Raw genomic sequence first — 9832 nt, 5'->3', positions numbered from 1 at the left:
TCTTATATGAAAACAGGCACTTCTGCTTTGTGTTTCAATTAGTTTTTAAGAGAGTGATTTAAAAGAGTGATTTTCCTGCCCAGACTCACTAAGTTTTAAGCTGAACATCCCTCCTCTGATATATGTTGTGCATCCAGAACCCACAGCGCACACCCAAAACACCATACATGCTTTTTCCTAAAGTTTGACTAAACTATAGCAACTACTGAAGGGACACAATACTTTTACAGGGATTACTAAACTAGACAGCAAACCACTCAGTCATCTAAAGATCACATAATAGAATCCTGAAAGTGTTTGGGTCAGAAGAGACCTTAAAGCTCATCTAGCTCCACCCCCTGCCATGGGTGGGGACACCTTCCACTAGACCATGCTCAAATACATACTTCATTTTCTTATCTTCAAGTTAACTTTGTGAAAAACACCACATAAAGAAAAGCATGAGGTTGCCTATCTGCTGCTTTGTCTATTTCGTTATAACTTTTACTAATAGTCTTAACCACCACAGGAATTTCATTCTCAATGACTTACAAGACTATGTTCTTTATACATAAAACCAAAACAGGTAATTTTTTCTTAGAATACCAAGAATTAAAACTCATTTAATTATTTGGATTCACCCAGTTGCCTGACTTCATGAACTAAGACAGACATATTTACAAATAACCTAACACCTACTCAAATACCTTAAACCCCATATTTTAAATTTCTTTCTGGGAATATTTTTGGTCATTTGCCAGAAGCCGCAGCACTGTCAGACACCCTGCAGCAGTGGGTCCCAGCTTGAAGCCATTGAAGACCGAGATGCCCCAAGTGACTCTCACGGTGTTAATTGAAATATTTAGGAGGAGCAGACAGATTTCAAGCAGGCTTAAGTTTGCCACACAAAACTTGGTGACACTGGAAAATTCAGATAAATAAGTTGAAAGTTACTGCTCCAGGGAAAAAACCACTTTCTATCCTAACAGTACTTCCACGAACAACTTAATTTAATAAACTACATCACTGTATCCAACAGTAATTAAGAAAACGCCTCAGAGAGAATTTTTTCTCTCATCTCTTCTTTCAGCAACATGAAAGAGGTATTTTTAATATCTTTCTTCTACCTAAACACAATGCTGGTGTTTATGCCACTGTGCCCTGCTCCTACCTTGGCTGGAGGACTGCTGAGAGGGCAGTGATGGTTCCAGCTTCTCCCACCAGTGCCAGAGACAGCCCTGGATAGTCCCAGCCTTACCAAACCAACCCAGTTTTGTACTACTACAACTGTGGCTGTAGTCAGATTTTGTTAGGCTCTCACATCAGGGCAAACTAGTCTGGATTTCCTCTTCACTAGCTCCAAATGCACTCGATGTAAGAAGAGAAATACTAACAGACAATTCACATGACCACATTAACCTTGTTAATTGCCTCTACCACCTTTTCTGAAGAATACTTCATTACCGTTTTGATGGAAAATGCATTTCCAGATTCCAAAACCCAGAATACTGCTGATATTCATATAGCACCCTCAATCCATATTCATCAGCCACCAGCTGCCAGGCTGATTGTATTTATTACCAAAGGTAATAACGAAACCACCATTCAAGTGCACCATGATCTGATAGAACTACAGTTCAAGCTTTACTTTTTTTTTTACAAGTAACTGAAGAGACATGACAATTCAGAACTTAAATGATTTCACTTTTTAACTCTATCTCGGGAAAATAATTTACAATTGATCGAGTTATACGAACTACACTATTCAGCAAGTGAAGAGCGATATAGGATGGATAGTAAACACACTAGAGATTTCCAATTTGAAGAAGTTGCATTCAACTGAGAACAATCACCAATTCATAAAAAATTACAGGCTTGAGACTCATACATACTGAAAAGTAGCTTTAAGCAAGCTTTTTTAAATGTAGCCCTGAGAACATACTTTAAAAGCTTCCTGTCAGAGTTACAACTAACAACCTGGCTGTGCTTTGCAAACAGAATCACATTTCTACACAAAACCATTACTTTAACAGGTTGCATAAGCACAGTGATATAAGCCTGAACAAAAGGCTTTGCTGTGATTGTGTATCATTTTGAAAGCTGCACCTGGACTAATGGCAGAACGCGGCTGTGTGTAACTACTTGCATCTGCACCTTAAACAACTGGGGACAGCTTTACAAAGGTTTTACAACCCCCTTGTCACCATTAACGCCTTTAGTGTCTCCTTGACAAACACCCCTCCTAAGATACCACCCTTTCCACCTAAAGTACTTGCTCCTGCTTTTAAAGCTGATCAGATTGGAAGCCACGTTATCCAGCTTCTGCTGAAATAACACCTGGGAGAAGATCCCGTTTCCATCATGACCCACAGAGGGTCCAAAAAAAGACCAATTTAACACAAATTCAAACACCAATTAACAACAGAGATGACAAATTACTAGTAATTCTGATTTTTGTTATGATGTAGCAGATCAACACAAGTCTGCAATCTTCCTATTGCATTTTTCCTCTCACCTTCTGTTCAGCAGAACTACATAAGTAATTTACTCGCAAATACAAAGAGCTCCTATTCCTCTGAATTCAAATCTAGTATTCTCCAGAATACAGTTGCTTCGAAGAAGAAAATGGTTCCCATTCAGGAAACAAGAAGCAATTTAACGAACAGCCCATGAACACAAGAAGATACTTCTTAAAAGGATGCATTGTGAATTAAAAACAAGAACCAGAAGAATGAATTTAAAGATCTTCAGAGCAATAATGAAAACTAGAATAATTTTTTCACCTGTCAATTTAAATGTACAAGCCTTGTCACATTTTAAGATTCTTTTAAGTTTTGCAGCTGAAAAATAACTTGAAGCAATAATAAAAGAGCACAATGCATAGCAAGTTATATGAGTATCACTTGCTTACTTTAGGAAGTTTTCAAAAAGACTGTTTAGTTTCAAAGTGTCTTTGCTTTATCAAAGCAAAATGAAACTTCCTTTAAAAAATTAAGGATATTGTATCTTCTGAGATAAAAAAGGCAATTTTCTACAACTGACTAGCAGTTCATTAAATCCAGACAAGAACTGAAGAGCCATACCTGGACAAAAGTCATTGAGATTAAATCTGCTGTTGAAATCATGACTTCTAATAAAGGTTCATCTTTAGTTCATTCTTGACTTCATTCACAGATAAAAAACTCTCCTGCCATTGCAGAGTAGCATCAAAATTACTCTTCAGTGATTTTAAGCAAGATCTCTGCTGGTATGGACATCTAAGGTTGGTGGGCGCTCAGTAAAAACCCAACATAAACATATATGAAAGAATTTCAATTGAAACTGTCTACTAGCACAAGAAAAGTTCTTTCCAGGAATATCTGAATACAAGTACTTGATTATACAGTCCTGATGAAAATCTGATTCCCCTAAAACAGGGGATCCAAAGAGGTGGGTTTAAAGAACACAGACAGCACCACCTGCCCCACCACCAGTTCCAGATAAATGCACTATCCTACAGGGTCTCTCCTGAGAGACATCAAAGATGGAAACAGAGAAGAAAACCGTTCTCCTGATAGGAACAACAAAGTACAAATTAGTCGCAAAAGCCACATGAGGCCTCCTTATCATCTGAAATGACCACACCAAGAAAGAGCAGAATCATTAGAGGGCATCGCTGGTGCGATCATTACCACAGCATTCATCGGAGTAAAGTTTAAACAAGGAAGTATGTGAAAGGGAAAGGCACTAGGGTCTTGATCAAGAGTACATTTATACAAAGAGGAATATTAGAAGCATGATTATAAAGTACATGAACATCCTAATACCCAGTGGTAATAGTGCTTAATAGTCCTCTGCATCCATACATTTAATGTGCAAGCTTTTTGTGCAAGGCAGCTCCCAAACTGATATAGGACAGTTTTAGAGAGACACCAGCCTCCAGCAGAAAGCATTTCCCCTTCTGTTTTCTTTATCAAGACAGCATCATCTGATGAAACTGGGATACCTCCATTCATTCCAGCGGACCTGTATGCTCTAGGCTTTTTGTAGCATGATTAAATGACTCAAGCTTTCCTCTGCAGTCCAGAACAGGTCAATTCCCCACTAACTCTCAAGCAGGGAGGGCAGTTTCCCACAGCAGCACTCTGTAGCCTCTACCCAACACCCACCAAGGGCTGTGGGACCTAAACTGGATGCACAGCTCCTTGGGCTTCCTGAGTAACACATTCCTCTCTTCCATCATAGAGCTAGACCACTGCCAGCTTCCACAGAAACACAGAATTAGGGTAAAGCCTTTCCTCTGAGAGACAAAATTATCCTAGTGTATGTACTCTGATCTCTGTTTCAACATGGCACTTTTAGAATTCATCCAATTTTGTGGAAATTGCCAGGGAGTGTGGCTTGCCTTCCTCTCTGCCTTAATTGCTACACATGCAAATGTTTACCCCCATATGGAGGCTTTGTGCCTACCTCAAGCACAAGAGGAAATGTAAATGAGCCTCAGATACTTGGCTTCAAATATTGTGTCTCAAGTGCTGAATCCTGCTCCAAGTCACTGGATTTGTCGCCATTTTCATTCATTCTGCATCAGAGAAAGGACTCCCCACCATGCACAAACCAAGTCATAACATTCCCATTAACTCCTGCTGGTAACAGAGGCATTAGGAATTCATCATAGTCATGTGAAAAAATGGATCCAGCAATAAGTTGTCTTTTTGAAAGCTTCTATTACATTTTGATCAGGAAAGCTCTTTGGGAAGGTAAGGCCACAGACCTAAAAAAAATCAGTTTGGTATGAGTACATCCACCTGTCAATCCTCTCCTCCTCTGCACTAATGTTTGTAATTCACATAAAGCAATAGATCTGAAGCACTTAGAGGTGTCACATCACAAAACTGCAGACAATGGTTGAGTGCACATAGAGCAGCAACACATCTGCTTTGGACTGGGGTGTACTGAACCTACTGAAAACTGCATGAAGGACTGGAAAAAGATCACATCAGTTCTGTCAGTATGAGCTGGGATGTCCTCCACGTGTTCCACTGGAAAAAAAAAAATCAAAGTACAAACTGACACTCGCCAGAGGCCAGGCAATCCTGACTGGAGACACAAAATAAATGCACCAGCTGGAGGAAGAGCTCCAGCCACAACTGAACAGAAAACTATAGGAAACAAGACTATAGGAAATCACGGTTTAACAGCTTCAGGAGCACTGAAAAAAAAGTTAACCCGAAGAAGACTTTTCATCCTTTTACATCTTGCTGCATTTTTTGATTAAAGATCAGTTTTGACACAATGGAGCCAAGGTGCATTCACTCCAAACCCAAGGAACCAAACTATGTGCTCTGGAAACATTTCTCAAGTGGAAGAGCCCTAAGACTCTGCCCATTTCCTCCCACATCCTCCTTATAGTGGCCATGAAAGGATAGTAATTGACACAAAGTAGCTGTATTCGTCAAAGACCCTTAATCTGGAAGGAGAACACATTCCTTCCTACATAGTATCTAGCAACTCAGCCTGTAGAAAGACGAACTTGTAGAGATATCAATAGTTTTTCTTACTTTAAGTCTCCAGTCTAGTTTTGGTGTATTTTAGTTACCATGCTGCTGTGAAGAAAGAAGGCACCCAGGGTTGTCCTGATGAGTATTTTAGCAATCCCATTTGAGCATACAAACATCCTTCTGCCCTAATTCTGAATCATCATAGAATCACCATCCTAAAATGGTTTTAGGTTTTAAGGGACCTTACAGACCATCCAGCTTCAATCCTCCCACCACAGGCAGCAATACCACCCCTAGATCAGGTTGCTCAGGGCCCCTGAATATGCATGCAACCATAGATTTTATACAATCACAGAATCACAGACTGATTTGGGTTGGAAGGGACCTTTAAGACCATCAAGGTTTTACGCCGCAACCACATTTCTCCAATCTCTGTCCAACCTGACCTTGAACACTTCCAGGGATGGGACAGCCTGGACAACTTGTTTCAATGCCTCACCAGCTTCACAATAAAGAATTTTTTCCTGATATCTAATCTAAACCTACTCTCTCTCTTCCAGTTTGAATCCATTCCCTTTTGTCTTATCACAACTTGTGCTTCCAAAAATATCCATCTTTCTTGTAGGTTCCTTTCAGGTACTGGAAGGAAAGTAGATACCTACAGAGGATGAACTTAGCACTCAAATACCATGGATATGACTACAACATTCTATTTCACTAATGGAAATAGAAGACCCTGCAGCAGCACTGGCCAGTTACAAGGGTAATACCCTAATCCAAGTAATGCCAGACAGGGAAGGTCCTTGAGTACACAGCAGCCATTGTTTGAATGCATGTAAGCAGGCAATTAGCTGAAAACCAGCACTACCCAAGCACGGCTAAAATACAAATGGACTCATTAGGATGAGCTGGCCCCTGGCAGCTTGCGTGCACATCCATACAGATATCCCACTGCACAAGCTGCCCTAGCTCTCTGTATGGCTGCTTTGCTCATCTAATCAAGATGATAATGATAAACTACACATAAACAGAGGTATGGTTATCAGCTCAAAGTTCCTCTAGAATTTAAGTGTTATTTAGACAGCTTAGATCCCAGCATCAGTCCCAAGTGCCACTGTCAGAGTACTCAACACTGGCCTTCCACAGACTATGCTGTGTCAATCCCTATCCATAATGGACCTGTGGATTTTCTGGCTAGTCTGCACACACCTGAGACCATCCTCACATGGGACATGATACTCAGCCCCAGCACACTGGTCTTGTTCTCCCTCCTCAGCTAATCAGGTTGGACATTAAGAAGAACTTCTTCACAGAACAGGTGATTGAGCATTGGACTGGCTGCCCAAGGAGGTGGTGAAGGTGGTGTTTAAGAAAAGACTGGAAGTGGCACTTAGTGCCATGGCATTGGTTGACAAGATGCTGTTAGGTCATAGGTTGGACTTGATGATCTCAATGGTCTTTTCCAACCTAGTTGATTGTGTAATTCTGTAATAAAGACAGAACAAAAATGGGAAGGACAAATTTCTTTATCAACAAAATGGTCCATCATTTGTGATGTGCAGTTAACAGATGGCGTTCAAATTAACATTCATAACGTTCAAGTGTCTTATCAAACAAGCCTAAACAGCATTTTGAAATTTCCATTTAAAATTTTCTATGAGCTTGCAAGAAGTATTACAGATTTTACTGCTGTCAACTAAAGCTGTTACTGCCTTTAATGAGGGAGTGACTATATCATGACTTGAACTAAAGCAGTCCAGATCCTGCTGCCCAAGGTCACCAGGTCACCTGCACAGACTTCACTTGGAAGATGGAGCACCAAACTCACCCTTTAAAATGTACAGGCAGACTGTGAGCATCAAGACCTTAAAAACACCCTACAATTCAGATTCAAGGAGACAAATCCCTCACTGTCAACCCCTGACACTGAATCCCCTCAGACTTCTGTCCCAATAGCACCCAAGCCTGAAGAGCCATGGGGCACACAAAGGTCTGCTGGCAGAACACTCCATGCCTTTCAAATGATGGTTTCAGTTTTGACTGAGGAAAATCATGAAACACAGGACCTCGAAATGCAGTAATGCAATTACATGTCCTTGAGAATTCAGACATATTATGTGCCTACCAGGGACCACTAGCTCCCGGCCCTCACTCCCTTCACCTCAACCACCCACATGGTCCCACGGACCTTCCCAGACGCCTTCCAAAACTTGGCAGGTTTGGATAGCTCTGGATCAAAAGGGAAGCCAAATTCAAAGTCATCGGTCTTCATAGAGAATGCCTTGTCAACAGCTTTCCTAATTACATATACCCTGACTGGAAAACTGCCACTGAGCAGCTGCGGCAGCCTTGCAAAAAACAACCAAAAACCAGTATGTTTTAAAATACCATATTCAAGGACACCAAATCTAACAGAGAAAAGGACTACAAAAATTATCTGATGTGGTACATATGTTCCAGTATAGGAAAAATTGCTGGATCTGAAGATTCAGTTTTATCTGTTCCAAAAGTTACATAAAATCAGCACAAAAATGCTACTTCTCTTTGTGCAATTCACCAGCACTGGGTTTACAAGCTCCAGATGACTATGCTAAACAGCACAGGTCCTTACAAGACTCCAGCAGCAGTTTTCTTCTATTGAAAAAACCATTCCTCTGTTTTAACCAGTTACTAAGCCACAGGAGAATTCTGCTCTTGTATTTTTGGCAGCTACACTGCCACACCATGCTCACTCAGCAAGATCTTCATCCAAGTCAGTGATACCTTACTGAAAGCCTACTTGAAAATCCACCTCACCAAAATACTCAGATTTGATTAAACCAGCCAGTGAAACCAGCTCACTCTCCTCATTAAGTGGTATTGGTTCACATCTCCAATATTCTCCTTCTCTTCTAAAACTCAAATTTTAATCAACTTGCTGGAATCACCAACCAGCCTCTGTTGATCTTCTGGATCCTCTTCTCATCAGTACTCTATATTGCCCACTCCTATTCCTTCCGCATCACCCAGAATTTAAGGAACAGGTAACATGCTACTATTAATACTTGATACCTGGAAGTCCTCATGAACATCATCTGGCTCTTGCCATTTTCTACTTTGCTAATTTCAGCAATTTCTTCTAAATCTTTTCTGGCAGTTTTGACAGTTTGACATTGCTGCTATAGAAATTCCCAGCACAAGAAAATTCCTATTTTCCTCCATAGGAAACACAAGAAATCCCTTTGATCTATAGTTTCATCTTCCACAAGCTTTCTCTTTTAAGAAGAGATTATTTTCTATCTTAAACAATTTGTCCCTCTTTTTAAAATCCTCTTAGTTCACATCTAACTTTCAGCTGTTTGTTCTTTTCCATTTTCTCCCTTCAGAAAGGATTTCCAATTTTGTAAATTAGGACCTTTTTCAAAACCTACCAGGCTTCTGTAGGTGCTTTTAAGATGTGCGTCTGTTTCATTTTTTTGATTGTTGTTTTAATTTAGCAAGTCATATGAATCAGGACCAACAGCACAGTCTCTACATAGAAGACGACTTTCCATTAGTGGTCAAACAGGGAAAACCTGACTTAAAATATGTATTACATGAAGTCAAACGGCACCCAGCAATTACCAAAGAAGAACAAGACAAGTGTTCAGCAAAGAAGCTCTATGAGAAATACTATAGACCCCAATCATAGGGAGTCTATAATAGAAATACTGATATCCACTGGGATTCAGAGAAAAATATTTTTTCCCAAGACACCTTCATATAATGCAGCAGGCTCACATCTAGGTTGCCTCACCAAGAAAGCAGTAGGTATCTCTGGAGCTCATGAATTAACTCATGCAGCTGCAGGTGCCACTATTCAGCATTAATTTGACATTTAACAGGCACGTTGATAAATATGATTTTACCACAAGCATTAGTTAATTGAAGTGTACTCAAAAATAATACAAATCTGTGGAAAAAAGAACAGCCGGAGTTCGTTCTCAGAGCTTTTATCTCTGCCAAATGGGAAACCAACAGGATGAAGCGATGGCAGTCCGGTGCTCCATCCCGGCCATTCCTCAGCCACCCTCGACCTCTGCAAGCAGCGGATTATATAAACACCACGGAAAGCACTTCCTGTACCTCCGAGAGGAGGACGCAGGCACCGGACCCTCCGGGGGCCATTGAGTCACCCGGAGGCCCCCGAGGGTCACACCCGCACAAGCACTGCATCGCGGCGGCGCCAAGCCGGGCATTCCGGGCGGGGAGAGGACCCTCGGGAGAAGCCACCGGGACGGGACGGGGGAGCGAGCACCGTCCTGGGGCCGCCCCGGGACTCCAGGACCGCCTCCCCCCTTACATCACCCCCCTCGGCAGTGCCGCCTTCCCGAACCCGCGGAACCTTTCCCAGC

At 41.3% G+C, this 9832-nt stretch overlaps 1 protein-coding gene across 1 annotated transcript in view; it reads right to left on the bottom strand.

Annotated features, from left to right (window-relative positions):
* MAGI3 (membrane associated guanylate kinase, WW and PDZ domain containing 3) overlaps positions 1 to 9832 on the bottom strand; it is a 54253-nt gene that overhangs the window by 43693 nt on the left and 728 nt on the right. The window lies entirely within an intron of this gene.

The sequence above is a fragment of the Geospiza fortis genome, unplaced genomic scaffold, assembly GCF_000277835.1.
Source record: "Geospiza fortis unplaced genomic scaffold, GeoFor_1.0 scaffold601, whole genome shotgun sequence".
In the NCBI taxonomy this organism is placed as follows: Eukaryota; Metazoa; Chordata; class Aves; order Passeriformes; family Thraupidae; genus Geospiza; species Geospiza fortis.
The sequence above is the reverse complement of the archived record's forward strand: the minus strand, read 5'-3'. Positions and strand labels throughout refer to the sequence as shown.